Genomic DNA, 21,751 nt, shown 5'->3' with positions numbered 1-21,751 from the left:
GGAGTTTGCCAACAGACACCTAAAGACTCTCAGACCATGAGAAACAAGATTATCTGGTTTGATGAAACCACGATTGCGGTCTTTGGCCTGAATGCCAAGCATCACGTCTGGACGAAACCTGGCACAATCCTGGTGGTGGCAGCATCATACTGTGGGGATGTTTTTCAGCGGCAGGGACTGGGAGACTAGAGAGATCCTTAATGAAAACCTGTTCCAGAGCACTCAGGACCTCAGACTGGGGGCAAAGGTTCACCTTCCAACAGGACAACGACCCTAAGTACACAGCGAAGACAACGCAGTAGTGGCATTCGGACATGTCTCTAAATGTCCTTGAGTGGCCCAGCCAGAGCCTGGACTTGAATCTGATTGAACATCTCTGGAGAGACCTGAAAATAACTGTGCAGCAACGCTCCCCACACAACCTGACAGAACCTGAGAGGAGAAGAATGGGAGAAACTCCCCAAATACAGGTGTGCCAAGCTTGTAGCGTCATACCCAGGAAGACACGAGGCTGTAATCGCTGCCAAAGGTGCTTCAACAAAGTACTGAGTAAAGGGTCTGAATACTTATGTAAATACTTATTTATTTTGAATAAATTAGCAAACATTTATAAAAATCTGTTTTTGCTTTGTCATTATGGGTTATTGCTTTGTCATTATGGGGTATTGTGATGTCATTATGGGGTATTGTGATGTCATTATGGGGTATTGTGATGTCATTATGGGGTATTGTGATGTCATTATGGGGTATTGTGATGTCATTATGCGTTATTGTGTGTAGATTAATGAGGAGAAAAAACAATTCAATACATTGGCTGTAACGTAATAAAATGTGGAAAAAGTCAAGGGGCCTGAAAACTTTTCGAAGGCCGTGTACGTCACACTAAACGTCCCTGAACGTTAGTCTCCCTAACTAAACGTCAGTCTCCCTAACTAAACGTCAGTCTCCCTAACTAAACGTCAGTCTCCCTAACTAAACGTCAGTCTCCCTAACTATACGTCAGTCTCCCTAACTATACGTCAGTCTCCCTAACTATACGTCAGTCTCCCTAACTAAACGTCAGTCTCCCTAACTAAACGTCCAGTCTCCCTAACTTAAACGTCCGTCTCCCTAACAAACGTCCGTGTAACTAAACGTCCGTCTCCCTAACAAACGTCCGTCTCCCTAACTAAACGTCAGTCTCCCTAACAAACGTCAGTCTCCCTAACTAAACGTCAGTCTCACTCCCTAACTAAACGTCAGTCTCCCAGAACTAAACGTCAGTCTCCTAAGAAACGTCAGTCTCCTAACTAAACGTCAGTCTCCTAACTAAACGTCAGTCTCCCTAACTAAACGCCAGTCTCCCTAACTAAACGCCAGTCTCCCCTCCCTAACTAAACGCTCTCCCTAACTAAACGTGGTCTCCCTAACTAAACGTCAAACTAAACGTCAGTCTCCCTAACTAAACGTCAGTCTCCCTAACTAAACGTCAGTCTCCCTAACTAAACGTCAGTCTCCCTAACTAAACGTCAGTCTCCCTAACTAAACGTCAGTCTCCCTAACTAAACGTCAGTCTCCCTAACTAAACGTCCCTATACTCTTCACTAGAAGATTCACAGTACATGGAAGCTTAAATAAGGTCTGTGTATAAGGTCTGTGTATACGGTCTGTGTATAAGGTCTGTGTATACGGTCTGTGTATCAGGTCTGTGTATACGGTCTGTGTATCAGGTCTGTGTATACTAAGTCTGTCCACGCCACACAGACTCAACTGAAACCCAGAACTAGCAGAATGACAACGTTGCTGTGTTAAGAACAGGGTTTTAAGCTGAGGTGATTAGAACAGGGAACCCTCTCCCTGCTCTCTGGTTTAATATAAATAGACGTTGTGTTTTAACAGCTGTTGAGTCCTCTATGAGTTGTAGCATCGGAGTGCCTGCGTCTCTCCCTTTCCTGCACCCACCCAGTCACTAACCCACCATACGCTACAGTGTGTCCCTCTCTTTCCACACATCCACATTTCAACCTGTCAGTTCAGTCTACCAAAACCACCAAACCTAACCAGTTCAGTTATCCAACACCTACAAACCTTGCATGGCCATACTTGTGAACTTCTGCTTAGACCATGATTTTCCTCCTTAAAAACAAATCACTTTGACAATGTATGAATAACAAACATGTTATAATATAATCCTCCTACGTTTGTAATTGAAAAGTACATGGATGTGTGTTAAATGGATAAGAAACAACACAGAACTTCATCATATATATTTTTTGATGCCACTTGCCTAGTCAAGGAAGCATCATGCAAAACATATATTGGGGAAACTCCATTCAGACCATGGGTCACAAATTAAACCAATCAGTTGGAAGCAAATTTACCTCATGAACAAATGTGATTGGATGGTGGCTCTAAGTTATCTTATTTATTCGGATATAATCATCTACTTAGCTGGCCTTCCTCAGCGTGGTGGCTAATTAGCGTTGTGGCTAATTTGGCCAAGTTGGCCTGAGAGAAACAGATAGCAGCCATTCTAGACTAATGGTTTAAACCATGCTCTAAGCAAAAGTTCACAAGTATGGCCCCTGGCAGTTCAGTTCAGTTAACAAAAACATGGCCAGTTCAGTTCCTTTCTCCCACCAGCAGAGGAAGCTGAGTCAAAGCAGCTTGCATGTTAGCTAGCTTTTATGTAGCCTTTATGTAGCCTTTATGTAGCCTCATAGCTCCTGGCAGTGTTGCAGCTCTGACTCTCACAGAGAGGAGAAGAAGAAGATGTACGCTGCGGAGGACTTGACGGTGGAGGTGGAGATTTCGGAGACCTCGTGGTCGTCAAACTTGTACCAGCGCTGTTTCATGGCGTTCTTACAGTAGGCTGTGTAGTGACCCCCATCCAGACCGCCATAATGGTTCTGTTACAGAGGGGAAGGACATAGGGTTTAACATCCTGTTTACACACACACACACACACACACAAAAACACACAAACACACACACCTCCTGAGTCGAGGGTTTTTATTGATGTTTACTATGTGCTACATTGTAGAATAATACTGGAGACATCAAAACTATGAAATAACACATAGAATCATGTAGCAACCCCCCCAAAAAAGTGTTAAACCACAATATATTTTCTATTTAATATTCTTCAAAGTAGCCACCCTTTGCCTTGATAACAGCTTTGCACAGTCTTAGCATTCTCTCAACCAGCTTCATGAGGTAGTCACCTGGAATGCATTTCAATTAACAGGTGTGCCTTGTTAAAAGTTAATTTGTGGAATTTCTTTCCTTCTTAATGCGTTTGAGCCAAACAGTTGTGTTGTGGCAAGTTAGGGGTGGTATACAGAAGGTAGCTCTAATTGGTAAAATACCAAGTCCATATTATGGCAAGAACAGCTCAAATAAGCAAAGAAAAACAACAGTCCATCATTCCATCAAGACATGAATGTCAGTCTATACGGCAAATTTCAAGAACTTTGACAGTTTCTTCAAGTGCAGTCACAAAAACCCTCAAGAGCTAATGATGAAACTGGCTCTCATGAGGACCGCCACAGGAAAGGAAGACCCTTCCTTAGAGTTACCAGCCTCAGATTGCAGCCCAAATAAATGCTTCACAGAGTTCAACAGCAACTGTTCAGAGGAGAGTACATGAATCAAGCCTTCATGGCTTTGCCGCAAAGAAACCACTACTAAAAGGACACCAATAAGAGACTTGCTTTGGCCAAGAAACCACTAAAAGGACACCAATAAGAGACTTGCTTTGGCCAAGAAACCACTACTAAAGGACACCAATAAGAGACTTGCTTTGGCCAAGAAACCACTACTAAAAGGACACCAATAAGAGACTTGCTTTGGCCAAGAAACCACTACTAAAAGGACACCAATAAGAGACTTGCTTTGGCCAAGAAACCATTACTAAAATAACACCAATAAGAGACTTGCTTTGGCCAAGAAACCACTACTAAAGGACACCAATAAGAGACTTGCTTTGGCCAAGAAACCACTACTAAAAGGACACCAATAAGAGACTTGCTTTGGCCAAGAAACCACTACTAAAGGACACCAATAAGAGACTTGCTTTGGCCAAGAAACCACTACTAAAAGGACACCAATAAGAGACTTGCTTTGGCCAAGAAACCACTACTAAAAGGACACCAATAAGAGACTTGCTTTGGCCAAGAAACCATTACTAAAAGGAAACCAATAAGAGACTTGCTTTGGCCAAGAAACCACTACTAAAAGGACACCAATAAGAGACTTGCTTTGGCCAAGAAACCACTACTAAAAGGACACCAATAAGAGACTTGCTTTGGCCAAGAAACCACTACTAAAAGGACACCAATAAGAGACTTGCTTTGGCCAAGAAACCACTACTAAAAGGACACCAATAAGAGACTTGCTTTGGCCAAGAAACCACTACTAAAAGGACACCAATAAGAGACTTGCTTTGGCCAAGAAACCACTACTAAAGGACACCAATAAGAGACTTGCTTTGGCCAAGAAACCACTACTAAAGGACACCAATAAGAGACTTGCTTTGGCCAAGAAACCAGTACTAAAAGGACACCAATAAGAGATTTGCTTTGGCCAAGAAACCACTACTAAAGGACACCAATAAGAGACTTGCTTTGGCCAAGAAACACGAGCAATGGACATTAGACCTGTGGAAATCTGTCCTTTGGTCTGATGGGTAGAAATCTGAGATTTTTGGTTCCAACCGCCGTGTCTTTGTGAGACACAGAATAGGTGAGGATGATCTCAACATGTGTGGTTCCCACCGTGAAGCATGGAGGAGATGGAGTGGGGTACTTTGCTGGTGACACAGTGATTTATTTAGAATTCAAGGCACACTTAACCAGCATGGCTACCACGTCATTCTGCAGTGATACACCATCCCATCCGATTAGCGCTTAGTGGGACTATCTTTTGATGTTCAACAGGACAATGATCCAACACACCTCCAGGCTGTGTAAGGGCTATTTGACCAAGAAGGGGAGTGATGGTGCTGCTTCAGATGACATGGCCTCCACAATCACCTGACCTCAACCCAAATGAGATGGTTTGGGATGAGTTTGGCAGAGTGAAGGAAAAGCAGTCAACAACTGCTCAGCATATGTGGGAACTCCTTCAAGACTGTTGGAAATTCATTCCTTATGAAGCTGGTTGAAGAATGTAAATGTGCAAAACTGTCATCAAGGCAAAGGGTGGCTACTTTGAAGAATCTCAAATGTAGTTTGATTTGTTTACCACTTTTTTTGGTTACTACATGATTCCATATGTGTTATTTCATAGTTTTGATGTCTTCACTATTATTCTGCAATGTAGAAAAAAATAAAGAAAAACCCTTGAATGAGTAGGTTTGTCCAAACTTTTGACTGGTACTGTATATACACAGACATACACAAATACATACAAAACAGATATCACAAAACATTGAGATAATAAATCTGATAACTCCTTCAGACCTGGCGAAGGACAACTCCTTCAGACCTGGCGAAGGACAACTCCTTCAGACCTGGCGAAGGACAACTCCTTCAGACCTGGCGAAGGACAACTCCTTCAGACCTGGCGAAGGACAACTCCTTCAGACCTGGCGAAGGACAACTCCTTCAGACCTGGCGAAGGACAACTCATTCAGACCTGGCGAAGGACAACTCCTTCAGACCTGGCGAAGGACAACTCCTTCAGACCTGGCGAAGGACAACTCCTTCAGACCTGGCGAAGGACAACTCCTTCAGACCTGGCGAAGGACAACTCCTTCAGACCTGGTGAAGTACATGTCCAATCCTTTCAAAGCTTGGAGTTTGGGGACTTTTTCCATTGGATCCATTGTAATAAGTCAAGCACTGATGAATTATGTGTCATTAATATACACTACATGATCAAAAGTATCAAAAGCTCTTCAAACATCTCATTACAAAATCACAGTCGTTAATATGGAGTTGGTCCCCCCTTTTGCTGCTATAACAGCCTTCACTCTTCCGGGAAGACTTTCCACTGGATGTTGGAACATTCCTGCGGGGGACTTGCTTCCATTCAACCTCGATAGCATTAGTGAGGTCGTGCACTGTTGGGAGATTAGGCCTGACTCGCAGTCGGCGTTCCAATTCATCCCAAAGGTGTTCGATGAGGTTGAGGGCAGGGCTCTGTGCAGGCCAGTCAAGTACTTCCACACAGATCTTGACAAACAATTTCTGTATGATCCTCACTTTGTGCAAACTGTTGCCACAAAGTTGGAAGCACAGTCTCTAGTCTAGAAAGTAATTGTATGCTGTAGCGTTAAAATTTTCCTTCACTGGAACTAAGGGGCCCGAACAATGAAAAACAGGCCCAGACCATTATTTCTCCTCCACCAAACTTTACAGTTGGCACCATGCATTCGGACAGGTAGGGTTCTCCTGGCATCCGCCAAACCCAGATTTGTCTGTCGGACTGCCAGATGGTGAAGCGTGAGTCATCACTCCAGAGAATGCATTTCCACTGCTCCAGAGTCCATTGGCGGCGAGCTTTACACCCTCCAGCCGACGTTTGGCATTACCCACTGTGATCTTAGGCTTGTGTGCGGCTGCTCGGCCATGGAAACACATTTCATGAAGCTCCTGACGAACAGTTCTTGTGCCGACGTTGCCTCCAGAGGCAGTTTGGAACTTGGTAGTGAGTGTTGCAACCGAGAACAGACAATTTTTACTCGCTTCAGCACTTGGTGGTCCCGTTCTGTGAGCTTGTGACCTACCACTTCGCGGCTGAGCCGTTGTTGCTCCTAGACGTTTCCACTTCACAATAACAGCACTTACAGTTGGACCGGGACAGCTCTATTAGGGCAGTGATTTGACGAACTGACTTGTTGGAAAGGTGGCATCCTATGACGGTGCCACGTTGAAAGTCACTGACCTCTTCAGGATGGCCAGTCTACCGCCAATGTTTGTCTATGGAGATTGCGTGGCTGTGTACTCAATTTTATACACCCGTCAGAAACGAGTGTGGCTGAAATAGCACAATCCACCAATCTGAAGGGGTGTTCACGTACTTTAGTATATATGGCGCATGTAATTTACCTAAAAGGCAGTAGTTGATGGGGGGCATACATTTTGGTATTTATTTTGTTTTACCTTTATTTAACCAGGCAAGTCAGTTAAGAACAAATTCTTATTTTCAATGACGGCCTAGGAACATTGGGTTAAGTGCCTGTTCAGGGGCAGAACGACAGATTTTGTACCTTGTCAGCTCGGGGGTTTGAACTTGCAACCTTCGGTTACTAGTCCAACGCTCTAACCACTAGGCAACCTTCCGGTTACTAGTCCAACTCTCTAACCACAAGGCTACCCTGTCGCCCCATGAGTGACCACTGGGGGAATGGAACCCCCTGTCGATACAAGACCCCATGCTCTACCAACCGAGCCACACGGGACCAGAAGACGGCACAGTAAAGTGTTTGACCCACAGTGTCTCCAGGCGGGTGCTGTACAGTACTCACAGACACTCCAAACAGGTTGTATCTCTTGAGGCCGAGTCTGGGTCCGATGACATACTGACTGAGGTCCAGGTTCTCCAGAGGGAAGTCTACTGTGGTCTGCAGCTTCTGCTTCCAACGGCCCTCGTACGAGAACCTACAACAGACGGCAGTACTGGGGTTAATACACACCGTTATCTGTGTGTGTGTGTGTGTGTGTGTGTGTGTGTGTGTGTGTGTGTGTGTGTGTGTGTGTGTGTGTGTGTGTGTGTGTGTGTGTGTGTGTGTGTGTGTGTGTGTGTGTCTCGGTCATGTGTGTGGTCAGTAGGTACCGTTTAAGGTGAACCAGTATGATGGGCGGAACCTTCCAGATCTCCAGTTTCTTGACGGAGTCTCTGAGAGCTTTACAGTGTCGACAGAACACCTTGTTCTGGTCGGTCATCTTCTCCTCCTTAGAAAACAACTTCAGACAGTCCTGGAACACAGGGTAGGACATGGTTAGATTAGACAGTCCTGGAACACAGGGTAGGACATGGTTAGATTAGACAGTCCTGGAACACAGGGTAGGACATGGTTAGATTAGACAGTCCTGGAACACAGGGTAGGACATGGTTAGATTAGACAGTCCTGGAACACACAGTAGGACATGGTTAGATTAGACAGTCCTGGAACACACAGTAGGACATGGTTAGAGTAGACAGTCCTGGAACACACAGTAGGACATGGTTAGATTAGACAGTCCTGGAACACACAGTAGGACATGGTTAGATTAGACAGCTTCAGGACAGTAGGACATGGTTAGATTAGACAGTCCTGGAACACACAGTAGGACATGGTTAGAGTAGACAGTCCTGGAACACACAGTAGGACATGGTTAGATTAGACAGTCCTGGAACACACAGTAGGACATGGTTAGATTAGACAGTCCTGGAACACAGGGTAGGACATGGTTAGATTAGACAGCTTCAGGACAGTAGGACATGGTTAGATTAGACAGTCCTGGAACACAGGGTAGGACATGGTTAGATTAGACAGTCCTGGAACACACAGTAGGACATGGTTAGATTAGACAGTCCTGGAACACAGGGTAGGACATGGTTAGATTAGACAGTCCTGGAACACACAGTAGGACATGGTTAGATTAGACAGTCCTGGAACACAGGGTAGGACATGGTTAGATTGGACAGCTTCAGGACAGTAGGACATGGTTAGATTAGACAGTCCTGGAACACACAGTAGGACATGGTTAGATTAGACAGTCCTGGAACACACAGTAGGACATGGTTAGATTAGACAGCTTCAGGACAGTAGGACATGGTTAGATTAGACAGTCCTGGAACACACAGTAGGACATGGTTAGATTAGACAGTCCTGGAACACACAGTAGGACATGGTTAGATTAGACAGCTTCAGGACAGTAGGCCATGGTTAGATTAGACAGTCCTGGAACACACAGTAGGACATGGTTAGATTAGACAGTCCTGGAACACACAGTAGGACATGGTTAGATTAGACAGCTTCAGGACAGTAGGACATGGTTAGATTAGACAGTCCTGGAACACACAGTAGGACATGGTTAGATTAGACAGTCCTGGAACACACAGTAGGACATGGTTAGATTAGACAGTCCTGGAACACACAGTAGGACATGGTTAGATTAGACGGCTTCAGGACAGTAGGACATGGTTAGATTAGACGGCTGCAGGACAGTAGGACATGGTTAGATTAGACAGTCCTGGAACACAGGGTAGGACATGGTTAGATTAGACGGCTTCAGGACAGTAGGACATGGTTAGATTAGACAGTCCTGGAACACACAGTAGGACATGGTTAGATTGGACAGCTTCAGGACAGTAGGACAGGGTTAGATTAGACAGTCCTGGAACACACAGTAGGACATGGTTAGATTAGACAGTCCTGGAACACACAGTAGGACATGGTTAGATTAGACAGTCCTGGAACACACAGTAGGACATGGTTAGATTAGACAGTCCTGGAACACACAGTAGGACATGGTTAGATTAGACAGTCCTGGAACACACAGTAGGACATGGTTAGATTAGACAGCTTCAGGACAGTAGGACATGGTTAGATTAGACAGCTTCAGGACAGTAGGACATGGTTAGATTAGACGGCTTGGTTAGATTAGACAGGGAACAGTAGGACATGGTTAGATTAGACAGCTTCAGGACAGTAGGACATGGTTAGATTAGAAGTTCCTGGAACACAGTAGGACATGGTTAAATAGACAACACACAGTAGGACATGGTTAGATTAGACAGTCCTGGAACACACAGTAGGACATGGTTAGATTAGACAGTCCTGGAACACACAGTAGGACATGGTTAGATTAGACAGGACAGTAGGACATGGTTAGATTACAGTCCTGGAACACACAGCAGGACAGGTTAGATTAGACAGTCTGGACAGTTAGATTAGACAGCTTCAGGACAGTAGGACATGGTTAGATTAGACAGCTTCCTGGACAGTAGGACATGGTTAGATTAGACAGTCCTGGAACACACAGTAGGACATGGTTAGATTAGACATGGAACACACAGTTAGATTAGACAGCTTCAGGACAGTAGGACATGGTTAGATTAGACAGCTTCAGGACAGTAGGACATGGTTAGATTAGACAGCTTCAGGACAGTAGAACATGGTTAGATTAGACAGTTCCTGGAACACAGGACAGTAGGACATGGTTAGATTAGACAGCTTCAGGACAGTTGGACATGGAACAGCACAGTAGGACATGGTTAGATTAGACAGCTTCAGGACAGTTGGACATGGTTAGATTAGACAGCTTCAGGACAGTAGGACATGGTTAGATTAGACAGCTTCAGGACAGTAGGACATGGTTAGATTAGACAGCTTCAGGACAGTAGGACATGGTTAGATTAGACAGCTTCATGGTTAGATTAGAAGTTCCTGGAACACAGTAGGACATGGTTAGAATAGACGTTCCTGGAACACACAGTAGGACATGGTTAGATTAGACAGTCCTGGAACACACAGTAGGACATGGTTAGATTAGACAGTCCTGGAACACACAGTAGGACATGGTTAGATTAGACGGCTTCAGGACAGTAGGCCATGGTTAGATTAGACAGTCCTGGAACACACAGTAGGACATGGTTAGATTAGACAGTCCTGGAACACACAGTAGGATATGGTTAGATTAGACAGTCCTGGAACACACAGTAGGACATGGTTAGATTAGACAGCTTCAGGACAGTAGGACATGGTTAGATTAGACAGCTTCAGGACAGTAGGACATGGTTAGATTGGACAGCTTCAGGACAGTAGGACATGGTTAGATTAGACAGCTTCAGGACAGTTGGACATGGTTAGATTAGACAGTCCTGGAACACACAGTAGGACATGGTTAGATTAGACAGTCCTGGAACACAGGACAGTGGACATGTTAGATTAGACAGCTTCAGGACAGTAGGACATGGTTAGATTAGACAGCTTCAGGACAGTAGGACATGGTTAGATTAGACAGCTTCAGGACAGTAGGACATGGTTAGATTAGACAGCTTCAGGACAGTAGAACATGGTTAGATTAGACAGCTTCAGGACAGTAGGACATGGTTAGATTAGACAGCTTCAGGACAGTTGGACATGGTTAGATTAGACAGCTTCAGGACAGTAGGACATGGTTAGATTAGACAGCTTCAGGACAGTTGGACATGGTTAGATTAGACAGCTTCAGGACAGTAGGACATGGTTAGATTAGATTAGACAGCTTCAGGACAGTAGGACATGGTTAGATTAGACAGCTTCAGGACAGTAGGACATGGTTAGATTAGACAGCTTCAGGACAGTAGGACATGGTTAGATTAGACAGCTTCAGGACAGTAGGACATGGTTAGATTAGACAGCTTCAGGACAGTAGGACATGGTTAGATTAGACAGCTTCAGGACAGTAGGACATGGTTAGATTAGACAGCTTCAGGACAGTAGGACATGGTTAGATTAGACAGCTTCAGGACAGTAGGACATGGTTAGATTAGACAGCTTCAGGACAGTTGGACATGGTTAGATTAGACAGCTTCAGGACAGTAGGACATGGTTAGATTAGACAGCTTCAGGACAGTAGGACATGGTTAGATTAGACAGCTTCAGGACAGTAGGACATGGTTAGATTAGACAGCTTCAGGACAGTAGGACATGGTTAGATTAGACAGCTTCAGGACAGTAGGACATGGTTAGATTAGACAGCTTCAGGACAGTTGGACATGGTTAGATTAGACAGCTTCAGGACAGTAGGACATGGTGCAGAATAACCAGAAAGATGCAGAATAACTAGGGCTTTACCCTGATGGGGAAATGAACTGGGTTCTAATCTTCCTACAAGTCAGAAAGATACAGAATCACCAGGGCTTTACCCTGATGGGGAAATGAACTGGGTTCTAATCTTCCTACAAGTCAGAAAGATGCACAAAGGGACATGTCAAAACGCTGTGGCACTTCAGCTCCTTTTTATTCATATAAAAATATATATATTATTATTCTAAAATCTTTTATTTTAATTGTATTTTTTAAATGATTATTATTATATATTTAAACTTTTTTTTAAAGCCTGTCACATCTGTGAATGTGGAATGTGTTTTGTTGGTTGATTGAAAAACAAGAAGACTTAATAAAACTTTAAATTGAAAAAAAAAAAGTACTTATTTATTGAATTTTCCATATGGGCCCTTAATTTAATATAACAGGCTTATAAAATGCTATATTTTTGACCAATTTCTACTTAAAATATCAGAAAAGGGTATTGATTTGGAAGAGCCGTATGTGTAAACACAGGTGTTGTCTTACTTGCAGGGAACACTTGTTGGTGGAGGCCAGCGGCAGGGTCAGGTACATAAAGGTCTCGAAGGTGCGGGACTTCCTGTGGCAGGTGAGACACTGAACTGTGCTCTTAAACTGACCCTGGAACAGCGCTACGATGACAGACTCGTTGAGCAGCTTGTGTTTGGTCCAGGCCTGGTCAGCAGCCCGCTGGTCGTCCAGATCGTCATTCTCCTCCTCTATGTAACCCTTACGGTTAGCAGCCTTCAGAGAGAGACAGAGGACAGGTCATACAACATGGACAGAGACAGACAGAGGACAGGTCATTACAACATGGAGAGACAGAGGACAGGTCATTACAACATGGAGAGGCAGAGGACTGGTCATTACAACATGGACAGAGACAGACAGAGGACAGGTCATTACAACATGGACAGAGAGACAGAGGACAGACACCATGGACAGAGACAGACAGAGGACCATCTCATTACAACTCCTCTCTCCCCACACCACCTCCTCTCCTCTCTCCCCACACCACCACCTCCTCTCCTCTCTCCCCACACCACCTCCTCTCCTCTCTCCCCACGCCACCACCTCCTCTCCTCTCTCCCCCACGCCATCACCTCCTCCTCTCCCCCCGCCATCTCCTCTCTCTCTCCCCACGCCATCTCCTCTCCTCTCTCCCCACGCCATCTCCTCTCCTCTCTCCCACGCCATCTCCTCTCCTCTCTCCCCACGCCATCTCCTCTCCCTCTCTCCCCACGCCATCTCCTCTCCTCTCTCCCCACGCCATCTCCTCTCCTCTCTCCCCACGCCATCTCCTCTCCTCTCTCTCACACCATCTCCTCTCCTCTCTCCTCACACCATCTCCTCTCCTCTCTCCTCACACCATCTCCTCTCCTCTCTCCTCACACCATCTCCTCTCCTCTCTCCTCACACCATCTCATCTCCTCTCACCATCTCCTCTCCTCTCTCCATCTCATCTCCTCTCACCATCTCCTCTCCTCCCTCCCCCATCTCCTCTCCTCCCTCCCCATCTCCTCTCCTCACACCATCTCCTCTCCTCACACCATCTCCTCTCCTCACACCATCTCCTCTCCTCACATCTCCTCTCACACCATCTCCTCTCCCATCTCCCATCTCCTCTCCTCACACCATCTCCTCTCCTCACACCATCTCCTCTCCTCACCCATCTCCTCTCCCCACACCATCTCCTCTCCCCACACCATCTCCTCTCCCACACCATCTCCTCTCTCCTCCTCCCCATCTCCTCTCCTCCTCCCCACCATCTCCTCCCTCCCCACACCATCTCCTCCCTCCCCACACCATCTCCTCTCTCCCCACACCATCTCCTCTCTCCCCACACCATCTCCTCTCTCCCCACACCATCTCCTCTCTCCCCCACCATCTCCTCTCCTCTCCTCTCTCCATCTCATCTCCTCTCACCATCTCCTCTCCTCTCACCATCTCCTCCTCCACCATCTCCTCTCTCCCCCACGCCATCTCCTCTCCTCTCTCCCCACGCCATCTCCTCTCCTCTCTCCCCACGCCATCTCCTCTCCTCTCTCCCCACGCCATCTCCTCTCCTCTCCCCCACATCTCCTCTCCCCCGCCATCTCCTCTCCCCACGCCATCTCCTCTCCCCACGCCATCTCCTCCCCCCCCATCTCCTCTCCCCACGCCATCTCCTCTCCCCACGCCATCTCCTCTCCCCACGCCATCTCCTCTCCCCACCCATCTCTCCTCTCCCCACGCCATCTCCTCTCCCCCGCCATCTCCTCTCCCCCACGCATCTCCTCTCCCCACGCCATCTCCTCCCCACGCCATCTCCTCTCCCCACGCCATCTCCTCTCCCCACGCCATCTCTCCCCCACACCATCTCCTCTCCCCACGCCATCTCCTCTCCCCACGCCATCTCCTCTCCCCCTCTCCTCTCCCCACCATCTCCTCTCCCCACACCATCTCAGCTCCCCCACACCATCTCCTCTCCTCTCTCCCCACCATCTCCCCACACCATCTCTCTCCCCACACCATCTCCTCTCCCCACACCATCTCCTCTCCCACACCATCTCCTCTCTCCACACCATCTCCTCTCTCCACACCATCTCCTCTCCTCTCTCCCTCTCACCATCTCCTCTCCTCTCTCCCCCACATCTCCCCTCTCCTCTCTCCCCACCATCTCCTCTCCTCTCTCCCCACATTCTCCTCTCCTCTCTCCCCACACCATCTCCTCTCCTCTCTCCCCACACCATCTCCTCTCCTCTCTCCCCACACCATCTCCTCTCCTCTCTCCCCACACCATCTCCTCTCCTCTCTCCCCACACCATCTCCTCTCCTCTCTCCCCACACCATCTCCTCTCCTCTCTCCACACCATCTCCTCTCCTCTCTCCCCACCCATCTCCCTCTCCTCTCTCCCTCCTCTCCTCTCTCCCCACAGAGAGATCTCCTCTCCTCTCTCCTCAGACCATCTCCTCAATACAACTCTAGGTAATGTTCACACTATGTTCCTTGTTAATGACTTTTCTCCTGTCCGAGACTTTCCGGTCTCCCCACCTTGTTGAGGTCCTCGTGGAGTCCGTCCATAAGGAAGAGCAGCAGCTCCTGGGAGTCCTGTTGTTCATGGCCAGAGAAGGATTCATTGATCTTCCCTATAGTGACCTTAAAGTCACGGGGCTGATACACTTATACAGGCCTGACCAGAGAGCCTTCATGATCACACCAAACTCCTCTGCCACCTCGCCTCGGTGACCCAGGATGTTTGCCCTGTCGGGGGGAGTGACACAGAGAGAGAGAGAGAGAGAGACGAGAGAGAGAGACAGAGACAGACGGAGGAGGGAGGAGAGACAGAGAGAAAAGAGAGACAGAAGGAGGGTGGGAGAGAGAGAGAGAGACAGAGAGAGAGAGAGACAGAGAGTGACAGAGAGAGAGACAGAAGGAGAGAGAGAGAGAGAGAGACAGAAGGAGAGAGTGGGAGAGAGAGAGAGAGAGAGAGAGAGAGAGAGGAGAGGTGGGAGAGAGAGAGAGAGAGAGACAGAGAGGAGGGTGGGAGAGAGAGAGACAGAGAGACAGACAGAGAGAGAGAGAGAGAGAGAGAGACAGAGAGAGAGAGAGAGAGAGAGAGAGAGACAGAGAGACAGAGAGACAGAGAGAGAGAGAGAGAGAGAGAGAGAGAGAGAGAGAGAGAGAGAGAGAGAGAGAGAGAGACAGAGACAGAGACAGAGACAGAGACAGAGAGACAGAGACAGAGACAGAGACAGAGACTCTTACAGAGAGAGAGAGAGAGAGAGAGAGAGAGAGACAGAGAGTTAGCTGTATATGTATGATTCTCTTATCTTGGTAGTAATTCTTGTTGAAGTGTTATTACTACATTATCATTACTACATTATCATTACCACTACATGACTGACCTGTTGATATCCTCCTGATAGAGGTTCTTGTTGAAGTAGTCGACCATGGCCGGGGTGTTACATTATAAACCACTACATTATCATTACTACATTATCATTACCGCTACATGACTGACCTGTTGATATCCTCCTGATAGAGGTTCTTGTTGAAGTAGTCGACCATGGCCGGGGTGTTACATTATAAACCACTACATTATCATTACTACATTATCATTACCACTACATGACTGACCTGTTGATATCCTCCTGATAGAGGTTCTTGTTGAAGTAGTCGACCATGGCCGGGGTGTTACATTATAAACCACTACATTATCATTACCACTACATGACTGACCTGTTGATATCCTCCTGATAGAGGTTCTTGTTGAAGTAGTCGACCATGGCCATTATAAACCACTACATTATCATTACCACTACATGACTGACCTGTTGATGTTGCAGAGCAGAGACACTGCAGGATGGAGTTCATGTAGCAGGTGTTACCGAGGTTACGCAGGCCGGTGAGCGAGGCGCCGAGACCGCCGAACACAGGGTTCAGGTTGCGGATCTTAGCCGCAGACGGGCGGGCGATCTCCACCTTGGTGTAGACGCTAGCGGTGGACGGTCTGGGGGACGGACGGCAGTGACAAGTTACACACAGTACCGCCAAATAAACATTACAAAACGGCTTCTGTGACGTCGTCAACTTTCATACAGAAATTAAATACTTATGGAGACTCAAACCTTTTAAATCAAGTTGTCATAATCCAATAGTATATATTTTTATATAATATCCATGAATCCAAATGATCTAGAAACATTTAAATTCAATTTAGACCAAGGGTTGATTTTAACCCCAGACTCAGGTTAAGTTGTAGTCGAGGGGTGTATTCATTAGTCGGATTCGGTGTCTGCTGCAAAACATTTTGTAACGGAAAGTGTTTCGATTGGACATTTCAGCTAGGTCCCTCCCAGTTTCGTTCTGTTTTCTCTGTTGGCTTCCGTTTGGTTCCTAGAGTAAAACGGTAAACGGTTTCCGTTGGAAAAACGTTTCGTAACAGACAAAACGCTTTGCAACGGAATCCAACTAATGAATACACCCCAGGATTTAAAAACATATTTATTTGTCATTGAAAAATAGCTTTTTAGTCCAGTAGTAGGCTTAATCTGAGTGAGTGAAACGTATATATTGACCAGGCCCATATCCATGTGACGATGATGTCACCTACTTGGTTTCCCTGTTAAAGGTTGGGCGCGTGGCTGCAGTTATAGGGGCGGTAACCTTCTTTAGCCCCTCCTCCCTCAGGTCCTGGCTGATGTCTGGAGAAGAATAGGAACGTTTCAGTTTGGACTGCTCCTGGTCACGGTCCATGGTCTGGTCTGGCTCAGCGGGCGAGGCTGCTTCTGTTTGGCCGTAGGAGGGGTGGAGGGGGCGTCTGGGGCACGCTGACCTCAGGGGTAGCGGTGCACCCGGTTGGTTGGGGAATGGTAGTAACGGTAGGTACCGGTTACCGTATCCAAGAACTGGTGTAGAGAGGATAGAGAGGAGAGGGGAGAGTTTATTTCGTCCTCCATTTTCTTTTTCCCAGAACAGATGGTTGTGTGTGAAAACATTCTCCATCGTATTTGCATGTGATGTAGTTAATCATTACACTGATAGAATATGTACACTTCAATGCTTTCCCCCCCTTGCTGGCTACTTAGCAGTTCTCTTTAAACATCAAGAAACTAAAAAGTTGAATAGTTTGAGATGTCAGTTAAGTGTTTGTTTTTACCTTCATCCAGCCAACAGGCAGACCTGGTACACTCCTCCCCATCTCTTCACTTCTGGCTCTGGTTAGGAGCTCCCGCTGTGGGACAACACACACATTACATACATTACACATACGTTACACACACGTTACACACAGTGTGTAGAGCGCAGCCAATGTAAGGAGAATTCTGACCAGTCAAAAGGGGGGCAGCTATCGGTAGTATTTAAATGCCCAGTCAAAAGGGGGACAGCTATCGGTAGTATTTAAATGCCCAGTCAAAAGGGGACAGCTATCGGTAGTATTTAAATGCAGGGGACAAGGGGAACAGCTATCGGTAGTATTTAAATGCCCAGTCAAAGGGGACAGCTATCGGTAGTATTTAAATGCCCAGTCAAAGGGGGACAGCTATCGGTAGTATTTAAATGCCCAGTCAAGGGGGACAGCTATCGGTAGTATTTAAATGCCCAGTCAAAGGGGGACAGCTATCGGTAGTATTTAAATGCCCAGTCAAAGGGGGACAGCTATCGGTAGTATTTAAATGCCCAGTCAAAGGGGGACAGCTATCGGTAGTGTTTAAATACCCAGTCAAAGGGGGACAGCTATCGGTAGTATTTAAATGCCCAGTCAAAGGGGGACAGCTATCGGTAGTATTTAAATGCCCAGTCAAAGGGGGACAGCTATCGGTAGTATTTAAATGCCCAGTCAAGGGGACAGCTATCGGTAGTGTTTAAATACCCAGTCAAAGGGGACAGCTATCGGTAGTATTTAAATGCTGGGACAAGGGGGACAGCTATCGGTAGTATTTAAATGCTGGGACAAAGGGGGACAGCTATCGGTAGTATTTAAATACCCAGTCAAAAGGGGACAGCTATCGGTAGTGTTTAAATGCTGGGACAAAGGGGACAGCTATCGGTAGTATTTAAATACCCAGTCAAAGGGGACAGCTATCGGTAGTGTTTAAATACCCAGTCAAAGGGGTACAGCTATCGGTAGTATTTAAATACCCAGTCAAAGGGGACAGCTATCAGTAGTATTTAAATGCAGGGTTCTCCTGTTGCTTCACTAGAACGTTCCCGGCAGGCGATGGTAGAACAAATTAAAAAAAGAAAAGAAAAAAGCAAACTTGGGGATCAAACGTCCCCATAACGCCATTGCATCCCGCCATTTCCAACAGCGGTCGAGACCATGCACCCTGGATGCAGAAACAAAACTCCTAAATAAATACTGAAGCTTTTTCTAAAACAACAACATGCCATAATGAGGTGGTGGTTCAGAGTGGTGATTATATACCTTGGGTATGACATAGTCATCAACTGTTCTATGCTTTAACGTCCCAGGCTGACGACTCCTCTTTACATCACCACTAAGCTTCATGGGGGAGGGAGCCTGGGGTTTGGGAGGGACACAGCACAGCACAGCTCACATCATTTCACTGTACAGATTAGCTTTATGGGTATCAGTGAGATTGATGGGCTGTATATTAGGACAGTGGTTCTCCAAATCTCTCCTCAGGAACCCCCCAGGTGTTTCACAAAGGTAACCCTAAACTATCTCACCTGATTCACCAGGTCAAGGGCCTGATGTTTGATTCACCAGGTCAAGGGCCTGATGATTGATTCACCAGGTCAAGGGCCTGATGATTGATTCACCAGGTCAAGGGCCTGATGATTGATTCGAGGTCAAGGGCCTGATGATTGATTCCAGGTCTAGGGCCTGATGATTGATTCGCCAGGTCAAGGGCCAGATAATTGATTTGCCTAGTCAAGAGCATGATGACATTCACCTAATCAAGGGCCTGATTGATTCACCAGGTCTAGGGCCTGATGTTTGATTGGCCAGGTCAAGGGCCTGATGATTGATTCGCCAGGTCAAGGGCCTGATGATTGATTCGCCAGGTCAAGGGCCTGATGATTCGTTGACAAGTTGTAGATCAAATACATGGACCGGCTGGAGGTACCTGAGGAGAGGTTTGGACCAGCTGGGGGTCCCTGAGGAGAGGTTTGGACCAGCTGGGGGTCCCTGAGGAGAGGTTTGGACCAGCTGGGGGTCCCTGAGGAGAGGTTTGGACCAGCTGGGGGTCCCTGAGGAGAGGTTTGGACCAGCTGGGGGTCCCTGAGGAGAGGTTTGGACCGGCTGGGGGTCCCTGAGGAGAGGTTTGGACCGGCTGGGGGTCCCTGAGGAGAGGTTTGGACCGGCTGGGGGTCCCTGAGGAGAGGTTTGGACCGGCTGGGGGTCCCCAAGGAGAGGTTTGAGAACCACTGTAGTAGGATATGGGTTACACATGGGATGGGCTTATCAGATTTCCGCTGGTCATTGGGGACAGACTGCTTACTAACTGGTGGCTAACGGATAGTATCAAATTGTGGATACTATCAGACTGGTGAGATGGATGGATGGGGTTTATATTAAGAGATGGGTTGGCTATGGGATGGGCTTACTGGTGTTGGGCTGAAAAGGTACAGTAGAGACTGGGAGAAACGGTTAGATGCTTAGTGTCTCTTTCAGCATCACAGAAACAGAGACTCACTGCCACAGACAGACGGAGAAAGTAGGCTGGCCCTCCTTGAAGTCTCGTCGTTGGATGCCATTGCGCTCTTTTTGGTTAGAAAGCCCTCTAGCAAAACATCCGTCATAATTGACCTCATTGGTAACCTTCAGACGTACAAGTTACCAGACCTGGACTCAGGGATAGCGAACCCTGGAGGTCAATCTGCTTTTAGTCTTGTGGCACCACTCATGTGGAATGATCTCCAAAGTCCTTAAAGTTGGTGGAGATGGAAAAATGACTTGTGTCATGCACAATGTACATGTCCTAACCAACTTGCCAAAACTATAGTTTGTTATTAACAAGACATTTTTGTGGAGTGGTTGAAAAGCGTTTTAATGACTCAACCTAAGTGTATGTAAACTTCCCACTTCAACTGTACATACTACTGTACATACACTACTGTTTGGAGTCACTTAGAAATGTCATTTTTGAAAGAATAAAATAATATCAAATTGATCAGAAATACAGTGAAGACATTGTTAATGTTGTAAATGACTATTGTAGCTGGAAACGGCTGATTTTTCAAATGGAATATCTACGAACATAGGTGTACAGAGGCCCATTATCAGTAACCATCACTACTGTGTTCTGATGGCACGTTGTGTTAGTTAATCAAAGTTTAGCATTTTAAAAGGCTAATTGATCATTAGAAAACCCCTTTGCAATTATATTAGCACAGCGGTCCTTCTGTAGCTCAGTTGGTAGAGCATGGTGCTTGTAACGCCAGGGTAGTGGGTTCGATCCCGGGACCACCCATACGTAGAATGTATGCACACATGACTGTAAGTCGCTTTGGATAAAAGCGTCTGCTAAATGCCATATATTATTATTATTATTATAGCTGAAAACTGTTGTCCTGATTAAAGAAGCAATAAAAATGGCCTTCTTTAGGCTATCTGAGAATCTGGAGCATCAGCGTTTGTGGGTTCCATTACAGGCTCAAAATGGCCAGAAACAAAGCACTTTCTTCTGAAACTCGTCAGTCTATTCTTGTTCTGATGAAGGCTATTCCATGCGAGAAATTGCCAAGAAACTGAAGATCTTGTACAACTCTGTGTACTACTCCCTTCACAGAACAGCGGAAACTGGCTCTAACCAGAATTGAAAGAGGAGTGGGAGGCCCCGGTGCACAACAGAGCAAGAGAACATTAGAGTGTCTAGTTTGAGAAACCGATGCCTCACAAAACTGGCAGCTTCATTAAACACTACCCGCAAAACAACAGTCTCAACGTCAACAGTGACAAGGCGCCTCAAGGATGCTGGCCAATATCTACACTGTATTTCTTATTCAATTAACCATAAACAATTAAGGAACATGCACCTGTGGAATGGTCGTTAAGACACTAACAGCTTACAGACGGTAGGCAATTAAGGTCACAGTTATGAAAACTTAGGACAGTAAGTGGCCTTTCTACTGACTCTGAAAAACACCAAAAGAAAGATGCCCAGGGTCCCTGCTCATCTGCGTGAACGTGCCTTAGGCATGCTGCAAGGAGGCACGAGGACTGCAAATGTGGCCAGGGCAATAAATTGCCATGTCTGTACTCTGAGACGCCTAAGACAGCGCTACAGGGGAGACAGGACGGACAGCTGATCCTCCTCGCAGTGGCAGACCACGTGTGGCAGACCACGTGTAACAACACCTACACAGGATCGGTACATCCGAACATCACACCTGAGGACAGGTACAGGATGGCAACAACAACTGCCCGAGTTACACCAATAATGCACAATCCCTCCATCAGTGCTAAGACCGTCCACAATAGGCTGAGAGAGGTTGGCTTGTAGGCCTGTTGTAATGCAGGTCCCCCACCAGACATCACCGGCAACAATGTCGCC

At 46.6% G+C, this 21,751-nt stretch overlaps 1 pseudogene; it reads right to left on the bottom strand.

Moving 5' to 3' along the window:
• Positions 1-2,255: 2,255 nt before the first annotated feature.
• Positions 2,256-21,751, bottom strand: part of LOC124025068 — a 34,796-nt pseudogene continuing 15,300 nt past the window's right edge.

The sequence above is a fragment of the Oncorhynchus gorbuscha genome, unplaced genomic scaffold (assembly GCF_021184085.1).
Source record: "Oncorhynchus gorbuscha isolate QuinsamMale2020 ecotype Even-year unplaced genomic scaffold, OgorEven_v1.0 Un_scaffold_2157, whole genome shotgun sequence".
NCBI classification, from domain to species: Eukaryota; Metazoa; Chordata; class Actinopteri; order Salmoniformes; family Salmonidae; genus Oncorhynchus; species Oncorhynchus gorbuscha.
Note: the sequence above shows the minus strand (reverse complement) of the source record. Positions and strands in the feature narration are given on the sequence as shown.